Source organism: Balaenoptera musculus, chromosome 2 (genome assembly GCF_009873245.2).
Source record: "Balaenoptera musculus isolate JJ_BM4_2016_0621 chromosome 2, mBalMus1.pri.v3, whole genome shotgun sequence".
NCBI classification, from domain to species: Eukaryota; Metazoa; Chordata; class Mammalia; order Artiodactyla; family Balaenopteridae; genus Balaenoptera; species Balaenoptera musculus.
Window position 1 is genome coordinate 113730811 of NC_045786.1, and position 26375 is coordinate 113757185.

At 36.9% G+C, this 26375-nt stretch overlaps 1 long non-coding RNA gene across 1 annotated transcript in view; it reads right to left on the minus strand.

Annotated features, from left to right (window-relative positions):
* Positions 1 to 282: 282 nt before the first annotated feature.
* The window catches only part of LOC118890756, a 36071-nt gene continuing 9978 nt past the window's right edge, over positions 283 to 26375 (minus strand). Inside the window, exons 2-4 of the long non-coding RNA XR_005018822.1 lie at positions 14693 to 14790; positions 14239 to 14527; positions 283 to 604 (exon numbers count right to left, since the gene is read on the minus strand). This is a non-coding gene — a long non-coding RNA (uncharacterized LOC118890756). The remainder of the gene's footprint in view (positions 605 to 14238; positions 14528 to 14692; positions 14791 to 26375) is intronic.

Consider the following 26375-nt stretch of genomic DNA (forward strand, 5'->3'; position numbering starts at 1 on the left):
TTTACTTAAACCACCATAATTTAATTTTACTCATATAATTTTTATTTCAATGAAACAATTTTTGACAATATAAAAACCTCATAAGCACTGCTTTCCTGTTACAAAAATATAAAATTTGTTTTAAAATAAAAAACAATATTGACCATTATAATCACAAGTCTAAATTTTTCTCATGTTTATTATGAAGATACAGAGGAGAATTAAAAGAATTAACATTGTCAAATGAAACAAAGATCTCCTTATCCAAATGGAGAGGATGTAGATATGGTTACTTAACATAAAGCAAAAGCAATGTCTACCAAAGCACAGACGTGAAGTTATTGATCTGGAATTGGCACAATGACAAACTACTCTCAAATATTCCTCTTCCCAATTAAGGTGTCTCTCTTGAACTGATTGAAAGCTGTTTGATAAGTATACTTTTTTCAAGATGGTGTGCTCAGTTGGGGGTCTTTTTATTAAACTGAAATTCCATCATTAGCTTTGACTAGCACCAGCTGCTGTATAAATTCTGCATTGATGTAGACCTCCACTGGTATTCCAAATATTGCAGGTGAATCTCTGACTCCAAAATCCTCAGTCGTGCAGTATGAATAATTAACATCTGATAAATGCGGAATAGAAAGAGCTCTCATTAGAAGACACAGTAGTAGGTTCATAATCCCATCTCAGCTCCTCAGAACACTGAACCAAACAGGACTTTAGGTGTGGGGGAAAAAGGGCATTTCAACATCTCTCCACTTCCTAATATTTCCCTATGCCTGATCAGAAATTAGGACACAAGATGATATGTTTTAATTTTGCTGCAAAGTTAAAGACAGAATCCAAGATTTAGCATGGTCCAACTAATGTTTACTTGAGCATTCTAACTGCAGACAAATTCCCAAGGATTTTGGGCTCATACCAGCCATAATTGTTCACCCTTCTGAATAGTTTACAGTTCATCATTACTTTAACACAGAAGAGAAACTTTTGTATTCATGAATCTAATATTATATCTATGAGATCTATGGTAATAATGCAGCACAAAAGAGTTTTAGGAAAGTTCCTTGTAATGTTGAATTTTTAAAAATATCTACTTTATATACCAGGTGTGCCTAGTAAGACTTTTCCTAAAAATAGTTGGTATGTTCAGGAGATAAGTTTTAAATCATGATAAACTTGAATCCATGAAATAATAAAATATATTAAAATGAAACATGCCATCACAGTACAGTGGTTGAGAGCAGAATGTTCTGGAGTTCAATTTCTGAGCCTCAGTTTCCTCATCAATAAAATGGGAATAATATTAGTATCAGGCTCATGGGGTTACTTCAAGCACTGAGAGAGTACATGCATGGTAGTTAGCATAGCACAGTATATTCATGATTATGTGATTCATGCACAGGAAACATAATTAGTAAAATAAAGTTGAAAAAAGTTTAGATCTAATATGGATGGACAGAAGACTTACAAACAAAATAATTTTAAGTACCAATCCATAATTTGTGGGGTTTTTTGATGTCTAATTTCTTTTTTCTTTTTACTGAAATATACTTCATTTACAATATTAGTTTCAGATGTACTGCATAGGGATGCAGTATTTTTATAGATTATACTCTATTAAAAGTTATTACAAGATAACGGCTATAATTCCCTGTGCTGTACAATATATCCTTGTTGCTATAATTTGTGTTTTACTAGCTGATCATTCTGAGAGTGAACAGTAAAATAAATTGCATTACTATTATTCACCAAACACCTGCCATAACTTGTAGCTCCCCCTCAGCGGATGAATATTTGGTGATAATTACCTCTTAGTTAGTCAGTGGTAAGGACGACTGCACACCCAGATGAACAAAAAATTTATTTTCAGACCATAAGTTCGTATTAGCATGAAGCCAACATGGGGCGGGGGGAAGCTTTTCAAAGTTCTTTCTAATTTACTTCTACTATACTCGTAGCTGAAACACAGTAAAAACAGATACAGATTAGACTCAGGAAGAACAAGAAAACTAGGTAAAGGGATCACTTGATTCACAGGAAGAGGATCTGCCCAAGAATGAAGTCAGTGCCTTTCTTTTAGTGAATATTCTTCTTAACAACACGTTGGCTTCTGATGACCTCCTTCGTTGTGACTAGTCACTGGAAGCAGCAGTCAAGTCCATTCCTGGACTTGGCACAGAAGCAGTGAGACAGGTAGGGGTTTTCTCTCCCTTGGGCCTGTTCTGGGTAGACTGGCATATTAGCTTTGATGCCAGTGATACTGTGCTAATACATTTGTCCACATGTGTCACCAGATCTCTTCAGGAGTAACTTACAGCATGTCTCTTGTCATGGCCAGGAATGGAAGGACCAAAACAATTAAAGGAATAATAATAAGCACTCACTAAATGTTTTTTGTTGCTATTAGTGTTACTTTTATCTTCGGTGGGAATGAGGCAGACAAGGGAGGATTTGTTCTTAGAATCTAGAACGGGCTCTCTCGTGTCAGGGAGGGCGGCACTCACAGGACACGTGCAGCAGAGGGTGGTAAGAGGAGGCCCAGACCCGTGAGCACAGTACCTGAAGCTGATGATGACAGACAGGCAGCAGGTGGTGTCTGGGAGGGCTGACAGCCACGGTCAGGGCCTGTGCTTTCCAAACACAACTCCAGGCTGACAGGAGAACCGGTAAGCTCTTCAAACCAGTGCCACCCATCACCCCTGCTGATAAAGGGACCTGAGGCTGAGTCCTGAGGCTGGGACCTCAGGCTGGGAGAGAGAAAGGTGACATGGGAAAGGTAGGTCAAGAGGGAAAGGGGAGAGGAAGTTAAAGGCCAAGCAGGTGGTGGTTACAGTACATTTCTGAGAGCAGCCACTTGGTATTATGCACTGGAAGAGAGGAGGAAGTAGGTTACAACAGAGACTTTTAGAGGGAATGAGCAGGCTACACATGTGGTCCAGGTGAGCGCTGGGTGTCCCAGCCCATCCCCACTGATCTCTTCCCCCTAAGTCTATGTAATAAATGTCCTTTGGTCCTGGTCCTTTAAATGTGATTGTCCTAGACACACTTGGAGGTCCATCCATGATGTAGTTTTAACAGTTTCTGTCTGATTGTGGTGAATCTTAAGAATGCCTGCCTGCATGGGTATTTCTCGCTTAGACTGTCAACTTTTAGAATGTAGGGATCAAATCTATACAATTCCCTCTGAACAGTGTGTAACACTATAGACAAACAGATGATTAATATTTTTAAGATGAAGAAGATGATGCTACTAACAAAATATAAAAGATGAATGAGATTCATAAAGCCCCCTTTTTTTGTGATAATATCAACAGGACTTGCAAAGATAGTACTTTTCAAGTACTAAAAAGATAGTCCTGTGAGAAAACAGCAGTATCACTTCCAATCCTTAATATGAAACTAGCTTTCCATTCCCCTTAAAATGTTTACTGTTGTAATCCCACTTCTAGAAGCCTAGTGTAGAGAAATAGTCAGCAATATGAACAAAGATTTGTTTGTAAACACATGAGCACCTAGATGCTAACTATAGAAAAATGGCCAAGTGAAGCTTGGTACATCTGTAAGATGGGAATATCTAGCAGTCATCAAAATCATAGTTAATAATAATAACAGAAAAACGCTCACATTAAAATAGCAAGTGAAAAGAGTACATACAGTACGTTTTCAACTGTGTTTTTCTAAAGCATGGAAATATTGGAGAGAAATACACCAAAATGCTAAAAAAAAAAAAAAAAAAAGTAGAGAATTCCCTGGCAGTCCAGTGGTTAGGACATGGCACTTTCACTGCCGGGACCTGGGTTCAATCTCTGGTTGGGGAACTAAAATCCCACAAGCCACCTGGCGCAGCCAAAAAAAAAAAAGTAGGAGACTGAGAGGAGAGGAGGTGACAGCAGAGAAATGGCTTGAGGGCAAGCAGTGAGGAAACAGATACTAGGTAAAGGGAAACTAAGTTTTTTAACACCTACTCTGTGCTGATCCAGCTTTAGAGTCACATGTCTAGCCACTCAATGGACATCCCACAGCTTCTTTGAACCTCAAATTCAATATGTTCAAAGATGTACTCATCTTCCCCCAAAACTACTCTAGTTTCATGTGCTCTATGTTGGTAAACGGCACCACCACCAAAGCCAGAAACATTTGAACTTTAACCAGGTCTTTCCTCTCTCCCTCACCCCCAAAGCACTCTCCCTTGCCCCCTATAGCACTACATTCAGTTGAGATCCTACCCTCGCTCACCTGTATCTCCATCCCTCTGCTGCCCCACCACCATCTCTAATCTATCCTTTGGAATGCAGTCCAAGGAATCTTTCTAATATGCAAGTCTAGTTATGTCAGTCCTCCTTAAGACTTTTCCATGGATTTCTGCTGTCCCTAAAATAAAGTCTAAACTTCTTAATGTGGCTTGCAAGATCCTCTTCAAGCTTCATTTTCAACACGTCCCCTTCTGCACACCACAGCCCAGCCATACTTCCTGCTCTTCCTCTACTGTAGGTGCTCTCTTTTCTCTCTGGGTGTTCAGTGCTTGAAACACCATCTCCTAGCTTTCTGGTTAGATCATTCCAAACCTTTAGATCTCAGCTTATAATCACTTCCCCAAGTTCAGGTTAACATCCTTCTTACGGGCATCCATGTATTATAAATGCTCTCAGAACTGACCTCCACTTAACCAACTCACTTGATACACATCATTTCCCCTGTAAAACATAGTGACTATAGCCCTGGCCTCACCACTGATCAAACATGGTAAACTACTCTCTAGTACAACCCATCTAACTCTGCTGCCACTAGTTGAATTGAATTGTATGCCTAACAAGAGCCAGATGTGTTTGTTCCAAACTTATACCTGTTTTATTTGTTGTTATATTATTCAACAAAATATTATGTAAATTTATAAAATATGAGTACAGAAGGAAAGTTGTTTTTCTATGAAAAATAATGTAGGAAAGTTGTTTTTCTATGAAAAATAATGTAGAAAGACACAAATGTGAGATGCTAAAAAAATGCTGTCACTTTATATGTGTATGTAAAAGCTGTAAATGAGAAAAATCATAAATCTAAACAGACTCTCAGAGAGATTTTCAGGTATTTAAGTTCTTTTTTTATTTTTATTTTATATTGGAGTATAGTTGATTAACAATATTGTCAGGTATTTAAGTTCTTGTCCCAACTTAAAGAAACTAAAACTGGAAATCAAAATATATATGTTATGGGAGTAGTTTATGCCAGGAAGCTGACCTGGGACTTCAGTTATTGGACATATACCTAAAGAAAAGTCCTTAGCCCTATATCAAAAGGTTGGCAAAAATAAGGTACATTTATATGCTTTTTTTAAATTGAGGTGAAATTCACATAACATACAATTAACCATTTTAAAGTATACAATTCAGTGGCATTTAGTGCATTCACAATGTTGTACAACCACCACCTCTCTCTCGTTTCAAAACTTTCTCATCACCCCAGAAAAACCCTGTACCCTTTCAGTAATCACTCCCTGATCCCCTTCTCCTGTCCCCTGGCAACCCCTAATCTGCTTAAGTTGAAATAGAACATTTAATGCACGTAGATAATATTTTTTATAATTCTCTACTTTACTGACTTGTTGGATTAATCTATTAACTATTGATCCAACTCAAGTTGGACAAATGTGCTTTCCTTACAGTTCTGTATTATTATTTATCTAGCTGCCTGTCCCCACTCCCCAGGCACTGAGTGCTTGGCAGGCAGTATCCATGTTTGAGCTGTTCTCCATGGGTCTGCAGCACCTGGCACAATGTCTGGCACAAAACGTACTCCAGATTTGTGGGGCTAATTCACATTACCAAGAAGTTAAATAATTTGTCCAAGAACATATAGCTAGTAAATGGTGAGACACAATTTAAGCCTAAGTCTCTCACGGCGCACCAAGCAGAAAATGGGGCCTGTTTGGGAGGTGAATTTAGACAGCAATCATGCTAGAGTTGATACTGAGGAGGGCTTACCATGTGCGCAGTGCTGTTCTAAGCCCTTTCCAAGTATTACATTGTCTAATCCTCCAACAACCCTACAAGATAAATAGTACCATTAGCCCAGAAATTCTGGAGTGGGAGACAGAGAGGCCTAAGCCCAATCCAAGAATCACAGAAAACTAGAGGAAGGTTGTGAGTCCAGGAGTAGTTTAGTCAAATGCCAGGAAAGGACCATCATTTTATCACTTTAGTAACAAGTTTTAGGACTGGTTTTAGGGAAGAAGAAGTTAGGTAAGATGGCTGAGATGAAGCCTTCTCTAGAGTTTGCCCTCCTACACACATATACACTCACACACACACACATACATGCACAGGTCTTGGGTTGTGTCTCACATGTGCTTGGTTAAATAATTCTTGTGGAAGATGCCACTTTTATGCTTTTTGCTCTGTTGAGTACCACTGCATCTTGCAGGTATAATCATATCTACTGTACAGTGGAGGATAGAATTAGGGATGATTGTCTCCTTTTTGCTTATCCACATTCTCTAGTTTTCTGTAACACATATATATTGGTCATGTAGTTAAAAATGAAGTAAAATTAAGCAAGGGTAAATATTCTTCAATCAGAGTCGGTACCCACTGCCCTGATGGCTCAGTCCTCCTGAAATGTTCACCCTTCTTGAGCATAGGATGGAAGTGCTAAAAGGGAACCAGGGGACCTCTGGTCCCATCTGTTCTTTTGCTCTCTCTGCTTTATCTCTGAACAGATGGATACACTCAACACCTCATGAAAGATTCCTCTGTGCATCAAAGACTCCAACCTGTAATGTTAAATAGTAATAACAATAACAACAGCAACAACAACAATAATAATGTGCCTGAGGCTTGTACAAAATAAATAGGTTGGTTGTTGAATGAGTATTGACAAAAAATAGAAGGCTTTAAACAAAATGTTTCTTAGACTGCCGCTCCGTTATCCATTTTTCAATGTGACCCCACATAAATAAATTATACTCTAAAAATCCCACTTTTCACCATATACAAAAATAAACTAAAAATGAATTAAATACCTAAATGTAAGACCTGCAACCATAAAACTCCTAGAAGAGAACATAAGTGGAACACTCTTTGACATAAATCGTAGCAATATTTTTTTGGCTGTGTCTCCTCAGTCAAGGGACAGAAAAGCAAAAATAAACAAATGGGACCTAATTAAACCTAAAAGCTTTTGCACAGCAAAGGGAACCATTGACAGAACAAAAAGACAGCCTACAGAATGGGAGAAAACATTTGCAAATGATATGACTAACAAGGGGTTAATATCCAAAATACATAAACAGCTCATACAACTCAGTATTTAAAAAAAAACCCAATTAAAAAATGGGCAGAAGACCTGAATAGACATTTTTCCAAAGAAGATATACAGATGGCCAATAGGCACATGAAAAGATGCTCAACATTGCTAACTATTAGAGAAATGCAAATCAGAACAAAAATATCACCTCACACCTGTAAGAATGGCTATCATCAAAAAATCTACAGATAACAAATGTTAGAGAGGATGTGAAGAAAAGGGAACCCTCCTACACTGTTGGTGGGGATATAAATTGGTGCAGCTACTATGGAAAACAGTATGGAGGCTCCTCAAAAAACAAAAAAAAAGAGCTACCATATGATCCAGCAATTCTACTCCTGGATATATATCTGGAAAAAATGAAAACTCTAATTTGAAAAGATACATGCACCCCAATATTCATAGCAGCACTATTTACAATAGCCAAGATATAGAAGCAACCCAAATTCCCATCAACAGATGAATGGATAAAGAAGATGTGGTATATGTACTTGCAATAGACTATTACTCTGCCATAAAAAAAAAAAATGAAATTCTGCCATTTGCAACAACATGGATGGACCTAGAGAATATTATGCTTAGTGAAATAAGTTAGAGAAAAACAAATACTGTTTGATATCACATATATGTGGAATCTAAAAAATAATACAAATGAATGTATATGCAAAACAGAAACAGACTCACAGATACAGAAAACAAGCTAATGTTTACCAAAGAGGAGAGGGAAGGGGGAGGGACAGGTTAGAGGTATGGGATTAAGATATACAAACTAGTATGTATAAAATAGATAAGCAACGAGGATATATTGTATAGCACAGGGGATTACACCTATTATCTTGTAATAACTTTTAATGGAGTATAATTTTAAAAATACTGAATCACTATGCTATACACCTGAAACTAATATATATTTTAAATCGACTATACTTCAATTTTTTTAAATCCCGTTTTTTGACATGAAAGATTTTAGTAAGCTTTCTTCTAAAAGCATATGGAATTGGGTTGTTTTTTTTTTTCTTTCCCAAACCATATAAGAACAATACTCTTGTGCATATAAATCCTGTGAACCGAGTAGGTATTAAAATTTTTAGGGTCTGAATTAAAATATCTCTTTAATAAATGACTTCCTGTAATGTCTCTTTATGTCTTGGCCGTCATCTTCATCATCATCATCACTACAAACATCTAGATTGGACTTGAAGTTTACAAATCATTTCTATACACAGTATCTCTCTCCATAGTTCACCATCTCTCCTTCCATTCATCCATTTATTTAATTGCTCCCCTGCCCCCCGCCCCGACCCATATCATTTAGTCTCTCAGTTGGTCTCAAATCAGTCCTGTGGCAAAGGATCTGAAAAATCCTGGTGACTTGGGAACAACGATTATGGTCACTTCATCTCTCCACTATCCCCATTTTTATTGAGAAGGAAACTGAGGTTCATGGAGGCTGAAGGACTTGCTTAGGATCTCACAGCTGGTTCAGGTACAGAGCCAGGCCTCAATCTCAAATCTGACAGCTCTACATCTGTTGTTCTTTATTCTACCACACTGCTGTTCATTTCCTTAGTTGCTGGATTTTAATAGTGGTGGCACTTGGCTTGACCTAGAAATTTTAAAATTAAGCCTTTGAGTAGCTACCTTTACCACAAGCCCTAGAAACCCACCCAGGTGTACAAACTTAGTCTGAAAGGAACCCTCCTATCTTACTCCATATCTGCCCACCCTTTTAAATCTAGCACTAAAGCTTAAGGACATGCCTTTGAAAAATCAAAATTGGCAGAGAGAGAGAAAGGAAAGTAGGTTTTAGTGTTTTCTCTGTATTACAACTGGTGGGAAGGCAACTATGTCTCTCTCCAATCACTAATGTTTAAAAAATTCTTTGAAAATATGCAGTATGAACAAAATGCTCTATTAGGAAGAGGCAAGGTTAGGCAATAGAGGGTGAGGGCAGTACACAGTAAGAGAACCAAGACTATGGTGCTAGACTGAAGTTCTGGATTTGGGGGTTTCAAACCTGTGAGGCATCTTGCCTCAGAGAGTAAGCACATCAGAGCTACAGTATATGTCTGTCTAAGTATGTCGCGTGCAATGTTTGGGACATATTTATACTAAAAATTATTCATTGTTTACCTGAAATTAAATGTAACTGGGCATCTTGTATTTATCTAGCCACCCTACCCAGGCGCTGATCCCTAGGGCAGCCTTGGGCCAGGTGCAGAGAATGCTTGTTTGGAGACGTTCCTGAAAAGCCAAGAGCTAGAGCTGAGCTGATATGAGATGTCTGAATTAAGTCCTTGGTTGTATATGTACATCTATTTTGTGTGTTTCATCATCCTCTTGGGTCTTTTGTCTTTGATTGAAAGTCTCTATAAACTGTGCCTGAATACCGTGGCGTTAATCACAACCTCCTGAAGTATTTTCATATTGTGTGTAATAAATGCCCATATACTTAGGATTTCAAGTAAGAAATACTCACCACAATATTTAGTTAAAATTACAAAGGGAGTATAAATTAAGCATCGTTTTGTTAAAGTGTATATTGTAAGTCTTATTTAATTTCCCCATGTTCTTACATGTGTGTTTGTATAACTGTCGTGTCAAGACTTTCACTGATAAAGTATTTCAATTAGCTGCTAAAAGAAATACGTTTACGGAGTTACAACTGATGTACATTTGGGCTAAATACCTATAATCAGAGTTGTTTCTCACCTGAGTCCCTCTTACTGGTGCTATGTAACAAGTAGCCCTGATTGCTGGCAATAGCTGCTTAACGTGTTCACATTTGTGTGGTAATCGCATAAAAATGGTGAGTCACTAGTACTTTGAAAAAGAACCTGATACCAGGTTTAGGTTGAATAAGTTATATGGTCACTTTATCCTATCTGGAAGCCTTGTTCCCAAGTCACCAGGATTTTTCAGATCCTTTACCACAGGACTGATTTGAGACCAGCTGAGAGACTAAATGATATGGGTCGGGGCAGAGGGCGGGGGAGCAATTAAAAAAACTGGTGAATGGAAGGTGCTGAGTCACCTACCTTCATGCTCACCCACCTCCATGTTTCCAGCCTTGCCACTAGCTCCCTGGGTAACCAGGGGTTATCACTTGGGTGTAGTCTTATGGACAAAAATGGCTAAAATGAGCCGAAAAGGTAGGAGCAGCAGCTGTTAGTAGTAGCAGTAGCAGTAGTAGCAGTAGCAGTAGTAGCAGTAGTAGCAGTAGTAGTAGTAGTAGCAGTAGTAGTAGTAGTAGTAGTAGTAGTAGTAGTAGTAGTAGTAGTAGTAGTAGTAGTAGTAATAGTAGCAGTAGTAGTGAGGAGATTCAGTGCAGAAACGTACAAGGAAGTAAAATCCCCCTCATCATCCAGCAGTCTTTTCTGTCCCTGTGTGGTTTGTGTGATGCTTATATCACTCTTCAACAATCCCCTAACACTGTCTTTTATTATTATGAAATTATCATCAACATTTTTTTTCTCACAAGCTATTTATTCTCTACCTCCTTTTTTCATAACCTCATAATCTCAGTTCATGGACATGACCAAAGAATTCTCAAGATCTAATTCTATCCTACTATTTTTCCCCAAATCACCTTAATGTGGTGTTCTGGGAAATTTAGGGAACACATCCTTGTCAAAGAAAAGTAGCATTTCTGCATAAGACCTTTATTTAAAAGTTAAAGAAGAAAATTTCCACATTGCTCAATTTCATGACTTAAGCAGGTCAACTCAAGATATGGGCAAATCATGCCTTTCCTACAAAGCCATCACGGGAAACCTGAGGTGGCCACTCTGAACCGCCTGCCCTACGTTTAGTGAATGAAATCTACTCCACATCTTACATATGTCCTGTTTATAAGAAATTTCATCTCTGAGAGCTTTGCAGAGAACCTTCCTCCTAGCTCTGCTGAAAATAATTTCAGTGAGATAGTGGGTCTAAGAATATGGTATGAAAAACTCAGTGGTCTCTAAAAAGGTTTCTTTCTCTTGTTCAGTCTCCTTGTCCAGTCCCATGTAATGATCTTTATCCCAAATCAATGCAGCTAAGCACTCCCAAATACCTCAGAGAATACAGAGCTTTGAGAGGGGGGAGTTTTATCTTACAGTGTAAATTTACTTAATATAATTTTTGAATAGACAATACATTCACATTGTTCAAAAATTAAAATGACATAAAAAGGCATGCATTGAGGGACTTCCCTGGTGGCGCAGTGGTTAAGAATCCGCCTGCGAATGCGGGGCACACGGGTTCGGGCGCTGGTCTGGGAGGATCCCACATGCTGCGGAGCGGCTGGGCCCATGCGCCGCAACTGCTGAGCCCGAGAGACGCAGTACTGAAGCCCACACGCCTAGAGCCTGTGCTCTGCAACGGGAGAGGCCACTGCAGTGAGGAGCATGCGCACCGCGGCAGAGAGTGGCCCCCGCTCGCTGCAACTGTAGAGGGCCCACGCGCGGCACCGAAGACCCAACGCAGCCAAAAATAAGTAAATAAATAAATATATTAAAAAAAAAAAAAAAGGCATGCATTGAGAAGCTGTGCTTCACCCCCTTTTCCCATCCACCCCACTAATCCCTGATGCCCCCTAGAGGTGAGCACTTGCATTAGTTTCTTTTGGGGTCTTACAATGTTTTTATGCATATACAAGCAAACATTAATTTTCCTATATTTCCTATCTCATTTTCCTATATTTCATATACAAAAGGCAACATATGCTATACATGTTCTGCAGCTTGCTTCTTTCATAGAGAAATATATCCTGGAGATCACTTCCTATCAATACATAGAGAGCGTTTATTAAAACCACATAAAGTGTCCTTGTCGACAGACACTCAAAATGTTCCTTAACATCACAAACAACACTGCAGTGAACAATCGGTCTATGTGTCCTTTTGTACATATACAGATATATCTGCAGGATACATTTCCAGAAGTGGGACTTCATAGAACTTTTAGTAAATACCTCAGTCTTAACACTTATCAAAGAGTAGCCTGTACTTTAGTTTGTGCTGTCTCTTCACTATTTTATGAGCTTCTGGAAGGCATGACCGCTGTTTCATTCATCTTTGCATCCACAGCCCCTACATAGCACCTAGCATGTTAATGCTGAATACAAACTAAACTTCCTTGTGTGACTATAACCTTGAGAAGATTAAAGTAACCCTCAACTTAAAAGGCCGAAATCTAGGGTGGAAATTAAGAGGCACTTCCAAGTTTCTATTTAAGGATAAAAATGGGACTCATAAGATACCAGGCCAAATGAAATATTGAATAAGGAGTAGAAGTTTCAAGGATGAGGACGCCTCTTCAAATCCAGTGACTGGGACATGTCATGTAAAAGTTCTGGGTTTTTTGAACACGGAGAAGCTGAAGAGTAAAATGCAGAGGAAGCCTGGAGGACTCCTACCTGATGAGGATTAGCCACGAGTGACTGAGAACAGCACTTCCTTGAAGCCTGGCCCAAGTTGGGAAAAAATCGTTAACCACACACCTGGATAAGAATCTGAGCAGATAAAGAAACTATACTCCAATAAAAATTAATTAAAAAAAAAAAAAAGAATCTGAGCAGAAAGAGAGGTTGTGCGAGAATGTGTGTGTGTGTGCGTGTCTCACATGGTCCTAATTCTCCTCCATCTCTGTTCTCATAATAGCCTGTGGGAATGACTCCTGATTCTGTTTTGCAGCCCTCACATTTGCCAGGAAGACTGCTAGCAAGTCGTGGGGAAAACTCAGACCCGGTCCTAAACTGAGGGCAGCTGTACTTCCCAGCTCGTTCCCTCACCATCCCAGGGCTGCCCCCAACCAGCCATCGCTGCTACCCTAGCACATAGGCCACAGAAGGGTTCTCTTTCTCCACTAAGCCATCAGAAATCACCTCAGCTGCCACTGAACTATGTTAAGCCAAGCCTGAAGAGATAGAACGGCAGGCGGATGTGTCACACACAGAACTCACCTCAGCGCCTGTTGAAATACCTGCCTCTCAATAGTAAAGTAAATTGATACAACCTCTTTGGTTGTATCAATAATACGACAGTATCATTCAAAAATTGTAAATGTGTTTTTACCTAGCAATTTCACTTCAAGCAATTAATTCTACAAATACATTTATAAAAGTACACAAAATACATGTTTGTTGAAGTATTATTTGAAAAAGCAAAAAGTCTTAAAAAACTCTAAATATTCATCAATATGGGGATCATTATATCCATAATATCTTATTACCTGATACCCTGTGCAGCTGCTAGAAGAATGAAATAGACCCATGTATAAGGCAATATATAGCCAAAATATATTGCTAAGTGAATAAAAATAAGTTCAGAATAGTAAATATATTGTGTGATGTTATTTGAGATTTAAAAGAGGATGCACTTGCTTATGAATAAAAATGTCTGTTAAAATATATGAGAGGGAGTTCTCTAGTGGTCCAGTGGTTAGGAATCAGCGTTTTCACTCCTGGGGACGGGTTCAATCCCTGGTCGCGGAACTAAGATCCCACAAGACGCCAGCGTGGCCAAAAAATATTTATATATATATATGGGATTGAGGGGGCTAGGGGAAAAGAAAGGAAGGTTTTTTAACTTTATATCCTGTTTGTATTGCTTTTATAATTAAAAAGTTCACTCACAGCCAATCTATTATTTCTTAGGTTTCTATGGTGTATAGATTATATGGGGTTTAGTGATTATTTTTGACATTTTGGTTATAGTGAATAACCACCACTTTAAAGATCCTCCAAAAGAGTTCGTTATGGCTGAGGGAAGAGCTATGGTTGATCTTGTGGATCACAAACTCTACTGCAACTTTATGGACATACACTCAAAACCCAACTCATGCAGAGAGGTTAATAAAATTTCCTGTGATTACAAAAATCAGTGTGTTGAGCCTTCAGACTGTTGGTGAGGTTATTGATAATTTTAATATCACTCTTGATCACCCCCAAACTTAACACTTGACACTTACCTGCACACATCTTTCAAGGAATGAATTTTAGTTTTTATATTGTATTTGCAGCAAGATTTCCCATGAAGTAGACTTTAAAAATTATGAAAAAAGTTGTATCACATTTTACAAGATCAGGGAGAAGTGAAGAAGAAAAGATGCTCCCATATTACGCAAGTGTCCTGTTGCTAAAGAATAGATTGCTCAGGGCAGACTTAAACCAAGTGGTAGATTCTGATTTTAGGTTTTCAAATCCTGATGGGCAGAGCCACTCCATCAGTTACTGTGTCTGATCCTGAAGAAAGAAAACCTGAGACAAGAAGCAAGAAAAAGAGAAAATGTCAAAGCAAGAAAAAAACATTGGCAATATAATTGGCAGTAGACCCAAATATAGGTTCCCTTGAGGCAAGGCTTTAATCAAGAAGTTTGAAAGTAGCAAAATTTCATTTGGAACATCAATTTCTGAGTCACCTACCTTTTCCAAGATTTCCTGTTGCTAAGATGATGATATCTTTGGTTACTAATCTAACCAAGTTTTCCAGTGTCAAAAGTTTTAGCAATTAGCCTTTCTCTCTGCAACACAGAAAAAAAAAAGTTGTGGGGTGTACAACATTAATTTTAATGCCTTATATGATTCCTCTTCTCTCTGGAATAGTATTTTGTGTTTGCAAATGTAGAGAAACCTACATTCTCTTGGTACTAAGATGGTAGGTCTATACTAGAAGCTAATAGACAAACATACCAAGCAAATAGACAATTCATCTTGCTGTAATTATAACCGGGTCTTGTTTATGGAAGTAATCCAAGCCTGAAATTCATAAACAATCTTAAGAGATCTTCAGAACCAAAGCATACTTTTGAGGTTAGCCCCAAAACTTTTGAGAACTTCCATTTTACGACTGAATGCTAAAGCACAATAACCACTGAGATAAGGAAAAGAGAGGTTAAAAGATCAGCAATTGAGGAAGAAATAACAGAAATTAAGAGAAAAATAAAGAAAGCAGTAAATGTATGAATAATTGTACCTTTATTTGCCTAATTCACTTATTACCAAGCAATTAATCCTCAATTACAAAAATGAGTGTAACTGTTTAAGAAATGTTTGCTTCCACAAAGTAAATAGGTTCTAAGCATGTTTGGTAATTTTAAATATATGTTGTTGTATTTTGTGGTTTTAAGGCACTGGCCTCCAATATTTAGATCCAGGAATCTAGAAATGAATTATCTTGTCAACTGATATTAAGTCCAAATGCACATTGCCCCAATTTTTGGAATGATATGGGTGAAAGCATATTTTGGAACTCAATTAGCCAGATAACTTGCACATAAATATCCAACCAAAGTCCACAGAGTTGGGAATACCTCTCCAAATTCATTTTGGTATACAGTGTTTTCTCCTTTGAACCACTAATCACGTTTATTATGTGCAGTTTCTATAATACAAGTCTATTTGCCCCAAAGCCTTAGCATCATAGAACCCTCTCATCAGAATATTGGTTGGGTTCCCTAGTGTGAATCACTTATCCAGTTGCTTGCCTGATTATTCATATGTTTTTGAGATTTGTGAAATGTGGCAGATAAACAGGTTTATGCTGTGTGCAGCTTGGAGGGCAGCCAATGTCTGTCTGACTATACAGTGTATTGACTCTCCTGTCTCAAATCTCTCTCCCATACAGAGAAGCTGTATTTTAAGACTCAAATCAGTGTAAAATGCAATCCAGTAATGTCACTGCGGAAAACAGCAGGTGCTCATCCACTCATTTGTGGTGATTCTTGCAGCGAAGAAAGTTAATCAATGATTCACCCAATGGACAAAGAAACGTCACAGCGAATATTTGAAAAAGTCAAATGCAGGAAAGGAACAATCTCATCTCAAAATGTGCTCTTATTTTCGAAAGGAGAACCTTCCACAAGAAAATCAGGAATTTTGTTGAAGTGCTCTGATTGTACCTGCAGTAAGCAATAGCATGTTCCCTTCTCCCTGCTTTTCCTGTTTTATTGCTTTTGTGTTGTACTTCTAAAATAAATATCAATAAATCATTGCAGTTAGATACTCTAATATAGAGAGAAATGTACTTGACTCCCTACAGTCATTACAATTGGAGGGGACTCTGATTAGGATGCTTTACTTAATTAAGTGATATCGTCTAAAGAGAGTTCTTCCCTCCATTTTCTGTTTAACAGTCTTATAAAACACCAACACAGGAAATTCATTCTGTTGTTTGCTTTCCTTATTGTAAATGGTTTCTTCTCATTCATAGTTTACAGAAGATGTTGTGTTAATGAAATGGCTAATAAGCCAAAGACTGTGGTTCAGCTACACACAGAGCCTTGTTCAAATCAGCCCAAACCACACTCGACTTGAGAACGTTTTCTCTCTCGGCCCTAGAAATGTATTTTTAAATTTATTTTTACAACATCTGTAACCTAAAATTAAGACGATCCAAAAGGAATTTTTTTTCTGAGAAATCGTGCTTCATCTAGTTTATGTATGGTTCAGCAGAGACCTTAAAAATCTGTTTCTTTGGGAAAATAGAGAAAAATAGGCAAAGAATAAGCAATCCTTATGCATAAGATGCTATTTGTGAGGCACTTTAATTTTACTGAAAGAAGTCATTAAATTTGGATTGCCAATACAAATATGATTATATATGTTTTCTAAATAAAATGTTATTATGTTGCAACTGAACTCATCCATTTATTGTTTGTTTACCTAATGCTCAAACACATGTTTTATTCATAGATGTCTGGGAGAAAAAAATTTTGCTTGATAATCACACCAAGCATATTTAACAAAAGCGATTCTCCTTTTATTAGTGAACAAGTTTAAGCAGAATGATTTCATTTTTTTTTCCATTTGGTTAATTCAGACTTGCAGAATCCTCGGTATACAGCTTTTGTTTCTCCCCCTGCTGCCTTTTATGCCTTTAATGTATGCATGCCTATCCACTGATGGGAAAATATCATTTCCTGCAAGTCTTCCTTTTTCCTTCTTGACTATCCTCTCAGTTGATTTCTGGTTTTGGTTAGTTAGTTTTCACTAGTTAGTTCTGTCAAATCAGGTACATGACAGACAAACTGAAGCCAAGTAAATAGTTCACTATCCTGTTGGAGATTTTAAACTCTCTTTCATTAAAGTGAATTTGAATTCTAAATATATTTACTCATTCCTTTGAAGATAAATATTTTTATTTTAAAATAAATTAAAAATTGATAGAAAGTCAAGAAAGGGAAGATTTATTAATATCTATGGAATTGTTTTCATTAACAAATAAAACATTTTAACAAATGTTTTTACATTTAGCAACTTTCCATTAAAAAGCAACATAAATGTAAACACTCTCTTAAATGAACTCAATCAGTTTACAATAGATTTTTTTTGCCTTAACACAACATGCAGCTAAAATCATTTAATGATCTTAAATTTTTAAATTCATTTGAGTCTCAAAATATAAATATGAATACTAATGAGTCACATGTAAGGGGCTTTTAATTAACTGCTAACCTATCAAAAGAACTTTAAACCATTGCTAGGAACATGAAATTCCTGGCTTGTATAGCTTGGTCGTTTTTCAAGCAAAATAATAATAGCAGTAATAATAATCCATAATTGATAAATGAGTTAATTAATGTTATATGATTCTAAGGTTTTTGTTTCTGTTTTTAATTGCATAAAACTAGTCCTTCATAAAACCAGTCCAGCATAAAACCACTACCTGAAAACATTCTGAAGTTACATAGGTTTTCTTAACTCCCAAATTAAATCAGCTCTACCATAGAAAACCATAGAAAAACAGTAAATGTGCCCCCTGGACGTTACCCAAAATGCACTCCAGAAGTTGCTTGTAATTGCTTTTATTTTTTTTAAGGATGTTCTTTATTAAAGATTAACTTTATATTAGTTCTAAAGATCATTAGATATTAGTTATTTTCTAATCTGTAATGTAGATAATTTTTATAACCAAAAGCTTAGTTAGCCTACTTCTTATTAAACGAACTTCTTTATAGATTTTCTTTAAGCTCTTCATTTAAAAAGGTGTCTTTGTCCTGAAACTAAACATATAACATTCCTGTCCCCTAGGAAAATGTTTAAAGAATTGAATAACAGCAAGTAAAGAGATTTTATTCCATTCTCCTGCATTTGTTTACTTCTTTAAAAATAATTTTTAAAAATAAAGAACGTGGCTTTTTTCTTAAGACTTCAAGATGAATGAGAATTGCATCTAATGAAGTACCACTGAAGTTAGAGTAGCTGCTGAATCATTATCTGGCAGAAGAATGTGAGTCCCATTTTGCGCGAACCAATTATTTTTATCAAATGACTTTTCTATTTAAATTGTTTGCTTTAAAAAATAGTGATGTTAGAGATATGCAGAGTTATTTTAATATGAATTTTAGAGCATTATTACTCTAATTCTTATAAACCAAACTAACTGCAACACAGCCCATTTCAGGCTGTTATTTATTGAAACTGCTTTTCATGGAGCAGTGAACATTTGTAGCCACTGCTCCAATCCTGACAGGCAAATGGATCAGATTTTTAAAATGTTACAAATATTACTATGCATTTAATAGGCTCTATAGTCAGAAAAAAAATTTACATCCTAACATAGTCTTTTCTGTACTTGTAAGATGAGCGTTCTAAAGTATTTGCCATAAAAGCTATTTGTCTCCGTAAAGCAGTAGAAAGAGTAAATTTCCTAGAGAGAACCCAGCTAAGAGACACCCTCCTGCAATGAAGTAGATCAAATCTGTGACAAGAAGAGTACAAAGAAAAAAAAGTTTGGTTCTAAAGAGAAGATAGTTCTTTGAAACTATTATTTTTTTCTTTCTACAGAAATATACAATGAGTGCTCAAGAAATAAACTATTCAGCAGAAAGCTTTTTTGGGGAGCGGAGAGAGAAAAAAACATCTTGTGTGATGTGATAGGAGAAAACATAGAGATTAAAACAAAACAAACAAACAAAACCCAAAAATGGTCAAAAGCGGGCTGTATTTGTTTTCTTCTAAAGCACGTCTCCTTTCCGCAAGAGATGATTGCAGTCTGAAGGGTAAATTACTGCCGTCAGCGAGTTGTACTTTATAAATATAGGAGACCGGATCATCTACTCGTTTGGAAGACAATTCTCTTATTAATAGCACCAGTTTCAGAGCTATTTTTGCCTCTAAAAAAGGCACCTGCTAGACATTCACAAATTAACTTTTATAAGGGAGAAAAACTTATAAGCTATTGTCAAGATGTATATATTTCTGATTCAAGTTAACCATTTTTAACAAGCCGTCTTATGAATCTGTTTTGAAGCACCTCAGTGGCCCAGAGGGAGCTCTACCTTTAATGTGAGAAGACAACAAAGAATCTGTCTCACTCACACACACCCACACACACACACAATAAAATTATAAAATCAAATATAGGATGCAGGGGGCAAAGAAAAGGAAAACAAATGTTGTTCATAATGAACAAACTATGAACTTCATGGAAATATGGCAAAAGCCATATTTTTGTCCTCATAGAACAATTCCTGATGTATAAATAAATGAAACTAAAGTAAAACTTCTGAGTAGAACCAAGCATTGAATAAACTGTAGAAATATAATAGTGTTAAGTATTGTGTATTCTTTTAAGACATATATGATATAAATGTTAATGCAATTAACTTAGTTCAGTATCCTGTTAATGATGTAGTACTTCATTATTTGTAATTAATCACTCAGAATATAATGGCTCAACAGTCCAGGAAAAGCCCGGTTATCTTTCAAAAGTACAGTAATCATACCTAAATAATATAAAAACTCAAATTCATGCTTTAAGTTTTATTTTCAAAATTTGATATTTTTTTCTCATGTTCAAACACATATAAAATTACAACCAAAAAATTGTAACTAAGATTATCCCCCTAAAACACATACAGAAAAACATGTGGGGATTTTCAAAATCTTATTTTCATAACAATGACCTAAAAATAATTATTGAAAAAAGCAATTGAAATACATCATATATTTTAATGACTCAAATATTTATTTCCAGTCCTTTTTGCATCAAGGCTGTGGGAAATTTGTATTATGAAGATCAGATGGTGCACTGATGTGAGAAATGTTGCAAAGCATCCTGTTGATTGGTTCTAATTAACTGCAATGCTCTTGTATTCTCAGTTTTAGCCAGCACACACTACACAATGCCTTTTATTTTGCTTTGAATGGATTTTTACTTTAAAACAGCTGATCTCAATATCAAAAGCATTTTGGCTTTTTTTATCTCTTAAAATTTTCTTGCAATATTTTCTTTTCAATTTTAAAAGATAAGTTTGAAAATATTTCTAAAGCATAAAGTATAATCAGTTAAATTAACAGCACTCGTGTGGTCTTTCACATGTATTTTGCATGTTCTATAGTACGTGATTACATTCTCAAACCACATTTCAATTCCTCTTTAAAAGTTATACATCTGAGTGATGGTTTAAGCAGGAAATTCTGAAAAGCAATTTAGAGCATGCTGCTAATTTTTTGTTTTGTTTTGTTTTCGTAATCAGTCTACTAAATAGAACAGAACTAAAACGTGGGAGCACAAGGAATGGGAAGGATTCCAGAATTAAAAGTATTAAATAAAATTCTTTATACTCACCTTTCTCTGATGACTTAAGCTCAAGCAGTCCTGGCAGAGAGAATTCATGAATTTTCATCAACTGCACACATGTCATACATTTAAAAACATTTTGATTTGCCCTGGGACCCCTGCATGTCTCTGAAGCACAGAAACAGTGCTGTGCTGTTTTGTAGGTACAAACCCTATGAACTCCCAGAGCTCTGGAAGATATATTACTAATGTAAACAGGCCCTTAAGTGAAAAAAAAAAGAGCATTAAATAACAGAAAGTTTCCAAGGAAATGAGGAATTTAAAATAAGGAAATTATTATTAGAAGCAGTACATTTTCTATAATTTTAAGGGCCACGATTTTATCCATACATTAGCTTTCTGAGAATATACAATTATCTGACCTGAGAAACAAATCATTTTGGAAAGGAAAATCCACAACCTAAAAATTAGAGCTAAATTATCAACTTAACCTAATAGACTTTGAAAGTGATTAAATAGTCATCTTTTTGTTCATATGAGGATAAAAAGTGACTCATTTGAGCAGAAAGGCCACAGTTTCAAAACGGCTACCAATATCCTGCTACTTCCAGGAGGAAGGCTAATTGTGTTAAAAGTACTGCAATAAAAACAGAATTTTGCCCTAAATAACACATCTGGGATTATCTTCCAAACATTTCTGTCCCTCTTAAAATTGTGAAAAATCATTCAGATGAAGTAAGAAATAAACATTAGGAGAGGTTAGTAAGTGCAAACAAAGTCACAAGTCATAGAACAATACAAATAAAGTGGCATTACAAATAACTTATGCTGTGCCACTCACTTTATGACTAAGAAAACTGAGGCCCAAAGAGGTAAAGTGACACCCCCAAGGTCTTACAAAGACTAGGAGGTAAAGCTAAACTAGAGACACAATTGGTAGCACAATTTCTACAACCCCACCCAGTCTTCCAACACAGTAACAGAAATGGCAGCTCAGGTGGATGTCAATCATACAACTAAGTAAAACAATGAGCAACGCATCCTTGACCCTAAAAGGTATACGCAGGGCATACAAAATTAACCAACGACCTTTACTCAGTGTCAATAGTCATTTTTCTTTAAAAGATGCCTCTTTGGAAGCTATCTTTATGCCTTTATTCTTGCCAGGGTTTGAGAATTTGTATCTATTTAGTGAAAGGTAGTTCTCTTTAGCATTCTTATACCAAGCAGGCAGGTAGAAACAACCACCATATAGTCTCACTGTTGCCAATTTGTCCCCACTTCCAATCCATTGTCCAGTCTGCTGACAACATGGTCTTTCTAAAATGCACATCTGATTATGTTTGAATTTTTTCTATGGCTTTCCATGTGCTACAAGATAATTCTACAGTTCTTAGTCTGGCCTTCAAGGGTCTTCAAAACACTTAGCCAGTACCACCCCTTCAGTTTTACTCCTAACCCTCTCTTTACACTTTCTGCTTCGAGAATACAAACTGGGTATGACTCCCTAAACACAGTATGCTCCTCATTGCCTCCAGACCTTTGCACATGCTGTTTCCTCCACCTGGAATGCCTGACAAACTCTGCTCTTCCTTCAATAGTCAACACATTACTTTTTCTCCTCCTGCCAAATACACATGCTTCTTCCCATGGGATTCCGCTGCATTTTGCACAGAGCTCACATTACTCCACTCATTGCATTGAACTCTGCCTATATACATGACTGTTTCCCCAAACACATTGTTTCTGAAGTCAGAGGCACTGCTTTTTCTCCATGCCTAGTACTTTGCCTGGTGTAAGCGCTCAGTGACTGTTTACTGACTGAATGAAAAAAATCAATAAATAGACCACCATATTTTTTTCTTATCACAAAATCTTTAAGTCTTAGCGTGATATCCCCTAGTTCTTCTATATAATGTCTAAACTGGATGTACACTGACAACAGGATATTTGTGTCAACCTCTGTTTTTGGTTTCTCTCAACTGTTTGCGCTAAGCAAATTTATAATCACCCTCTCACCGTAGAAAGTTGACTTTGGCATGAAGGTGGTGACGAAATTCCAACTCCTATCTAACTGGGAATCAAGAGGAGAATTCTTGGGTAAAGAGTGGGTCACCATTATTCCAGACATGGTATAGAACAGTTGGTAAAGAACGGTTCCTTTTGTGACTCCATTTCTTATTAGAAACACAGGTTGAAGGATAACCTGTAACCCACTAAAAATGTAAATGCCTGTTTGGATATAAACTGGAAGTAATACCAGTATCTTCGTGCCAAGTGAGTGCTTTAAAAGAGGATTTTTAGTCTGAAACAAATGGAATTTAGATTTAAGGCTCAGCTTATTTGGGGTTCTATTATGGTTTAACTCCTTCCAGTTTTCCTCATCTTGCTGAGAAAATGCTGCCCACATGCAAATGTCTTCTAGGACAGCTCAGCTGAAGCGGGGGATGTCCTTGGTACATAAACACACATTTTCCTCTTGAAATAATACCCTCACAGTCATTGATGAAAGGCTCCATATTCAAAATAGAGAAGAATTTGCCAGTACAGTCTTCCCTTAACATGTATATCATCTTGAGCAGGCCCCAAATCAATGAAGAGAAGCTCTAGTAGCTGTTTGGGTCAATAAAAGGCACAGGGCATCCCAACTCTGAAGCTACTTCCAATCTTTTGATTATCTCTCCTCCAATGACATCACTCCAAGGTTCCATTTTGCCCCAAAGCTACAGTTCCTACACAAATGTGAGGGGTGCTCACTAAAGAAAGAAGTGGGGAATACAGCAAGAGTAGCCATTGCACCTGCATCATGGATTCCTCTTGGCCATCAACCACCTTCCACAGAGCAGCCCTCTGCGGCATTATTATTAACAATCAACACGATTTCTAGTAGGTGAGACCACACTGGCCATTTCCTATCCCCACCCTTTAATGAATGATGGGATTTGTGACCTTCTGGTCCCCTCACCACTTCAGAAGATGACTACCCTTTAGAATTTTAAAGGTCTTGATGGTGGGTGTGCCATAGAAAGTTTAAATCTGGAATGTAAAAAAGAGATTAACTCTGTGGATTTTCCAAGTCATTAATTTTTAGGGTTCATTTTGTGTTACATCTAAGCTTTGGGGGTTTTTGTTTGTTTTAAACATTACAGCATTACCTAAAACAGTTTTCATGTGAATAGGCAGAGAAATGTGAGTCAGATTCCTCTCTTGCTAACTGACATAGAATGGGGACACTTTTCTGTCATTCTGAGCATTCTGTCATTCAAACCCGCATAGAATTTTAACAATTTTTTGTTCACATTTTTTAAAAGAAAAGAAAAATGTTAATAATGCTCCTTTATCTTTACATTTTCATATATCAGAAAAAAATTACAGTCAGGGAAATAGTGAGTTTCATAAATTTATTCATTCAGCAAACTTACTAAACAACTATTATGTGCCAGTCACTACACAGGTATTGACTAACAGCAGATATACAAAAGGAAAAAAAAAAATATGGTTGTTTACAGCTCTAAATTTAAGAATGGGAAATGTGACTACTATCAAATCACAGAGGTTAGACATCTCCTTTTGTCCACTTGCTATCTGTTTTCTTGAGAGAAAAACTTCTCTGGCAGGAAGTGTTAGTCAAGATGGAAAATGTTCATCAGCATAAATTCCAACTTTTAACTTAAAAAGCAAGAAAAAAATATATCTACGTCTCCAACTTGGGTGGGACCAGTTGAAAGTTCCTCATAAACTTATAAAAAGACATAGTCTTTGGTTTTCTTGAGGGTCTGAAATGAATCCATTACATTAAAATGGCTCTTAGTAGCAAGAGCAAGTAATGATTTGCATTATAAGCGAATAAAATGGGGGATTAGGCATATCGGTACAATAAGATCTTTTTTATTCACTTTTATAGAGATTTTCTCCCTATTCCTGCTTAAATGAACTTGGAAGATTGTTCACCATTCAGTATTGTTTAAATTATAAGGCTGGTCTGTCATCTGGTTTTTAAATATTTTTCCCCTTTGGTAATGTAGATGAGTAATGTCTATCTCCATTCTTTAAGAATACGCTAATGTAATGATAGTCTAATTTTGAAAAAAATTAGTTTTTTTAATATCTTACATCTAGAGACCACCTGACATATTAGAAATATAATATTCTTCCAAAAATACACTTTTCTAGCCATCCTGAACACTCATACTTCAGTGAATTGTACTTTTCTTTCCTGTTCAAAAAGTGCTATAAGTCCTCTCACACAAACAAATCCCTTGGAGAAGACTTCATTAATGAAGTCAGTTTACTTCTCACGGTACCCACTAGTAAAAGTGATGGCTTTATCGTCAGTCATGATAGTTCATTCTAGATCCCAGAGCCACTTCCAACGTAAGAGCATGAGAAAAGGGCCTATCCTGCCGACAAAGGGAACTTAGAAAGTCTTGTTTCACACTTATGATTCTTTCATGTTATATACTCCTAGATTTTACATCTTCAAGGAAAGAATGCTAATACTAGCGAGAGATGTATTTTGCTTTTGCAATGTTCTTGTATGCCAAATACCTGCTTGTTTCAGTTTAAGATAGGAAAAACTTATTTTTATATATTTCAATTCCACATTTCCCTGAAAGTTGAGCACCTGAATCTTATCAAATTAGCACCGATTTCTCTATTAAAGCAAATGTGAAAAGCCAGAGGTTTGTTCTATGGACAGGAAGTGATAATCCTCCAAATTTCATTAAAAGCTCTTGGTTTTTCCCTACTCCTATCTGATAAGGGACACTTTTCCTGATTGTTGCTCCCTGTTAGCAATGAAAATCATATTTCTGTTTGTGGCAGTTTTCAAAACTGGAGCTGTCAAGTAATGCACTTACAACTTACTTTCCAAAGAAACTGCTTGAGAGTTCCCATACCTAAGTCACTTCTTATCATTCCCCTCCCTGACCTTCCTATGAGTGAAGTCCCCAGAGTAATTTATTACATATATGAAGTGAAGAATTTAGAAACAGGGCTGATTGGTGGATCCGCCTGCTGCCACTAAAGTTTTCCTGGTACCTTCTAGCTACTGCAGGCTTACAGGACTGATTCACCCCTCTCCTTGTCTCCTGGCAGCTAAATGGGAATATTGGAGAGCTGCCAGAAGGGTAGGTAGCCAACCTGCTTGCCCTTGATTGCGCCTGCCAGCTTTTTAATAACAGAAGTAGGGTCAAGTAAGTGAAATCACAAACTGAGGAGAGTATTCTGAGAGTGCAAAGGCAGTTAATGTCCTTCCTAAGCCTCAGATGGCGGGCAACCCTTGGCAGAGTAATCTATGATTTGTGGCACCTGACCCTTCCACTGTGACTGTTATCTGTGTATTCACTAGAAACATATTTACAGAATCTCTCCATTAGCAAAGATGCCTTGTGTGTGATTACCCAATTGTCATGGTTGCACTAGGATTTTGATACAGTCCCTATTCACAAATGAAAAACTGCACTAAACTGCACACAGGACTCATTTAGAGCAGCGATCCTCAATCAATAGATCAAGACTTCTCCTGGTAGATGTCAAAGAGATTATCACAGTCTTGGTTCCCCCCTTCCTCCCCACCCCCAA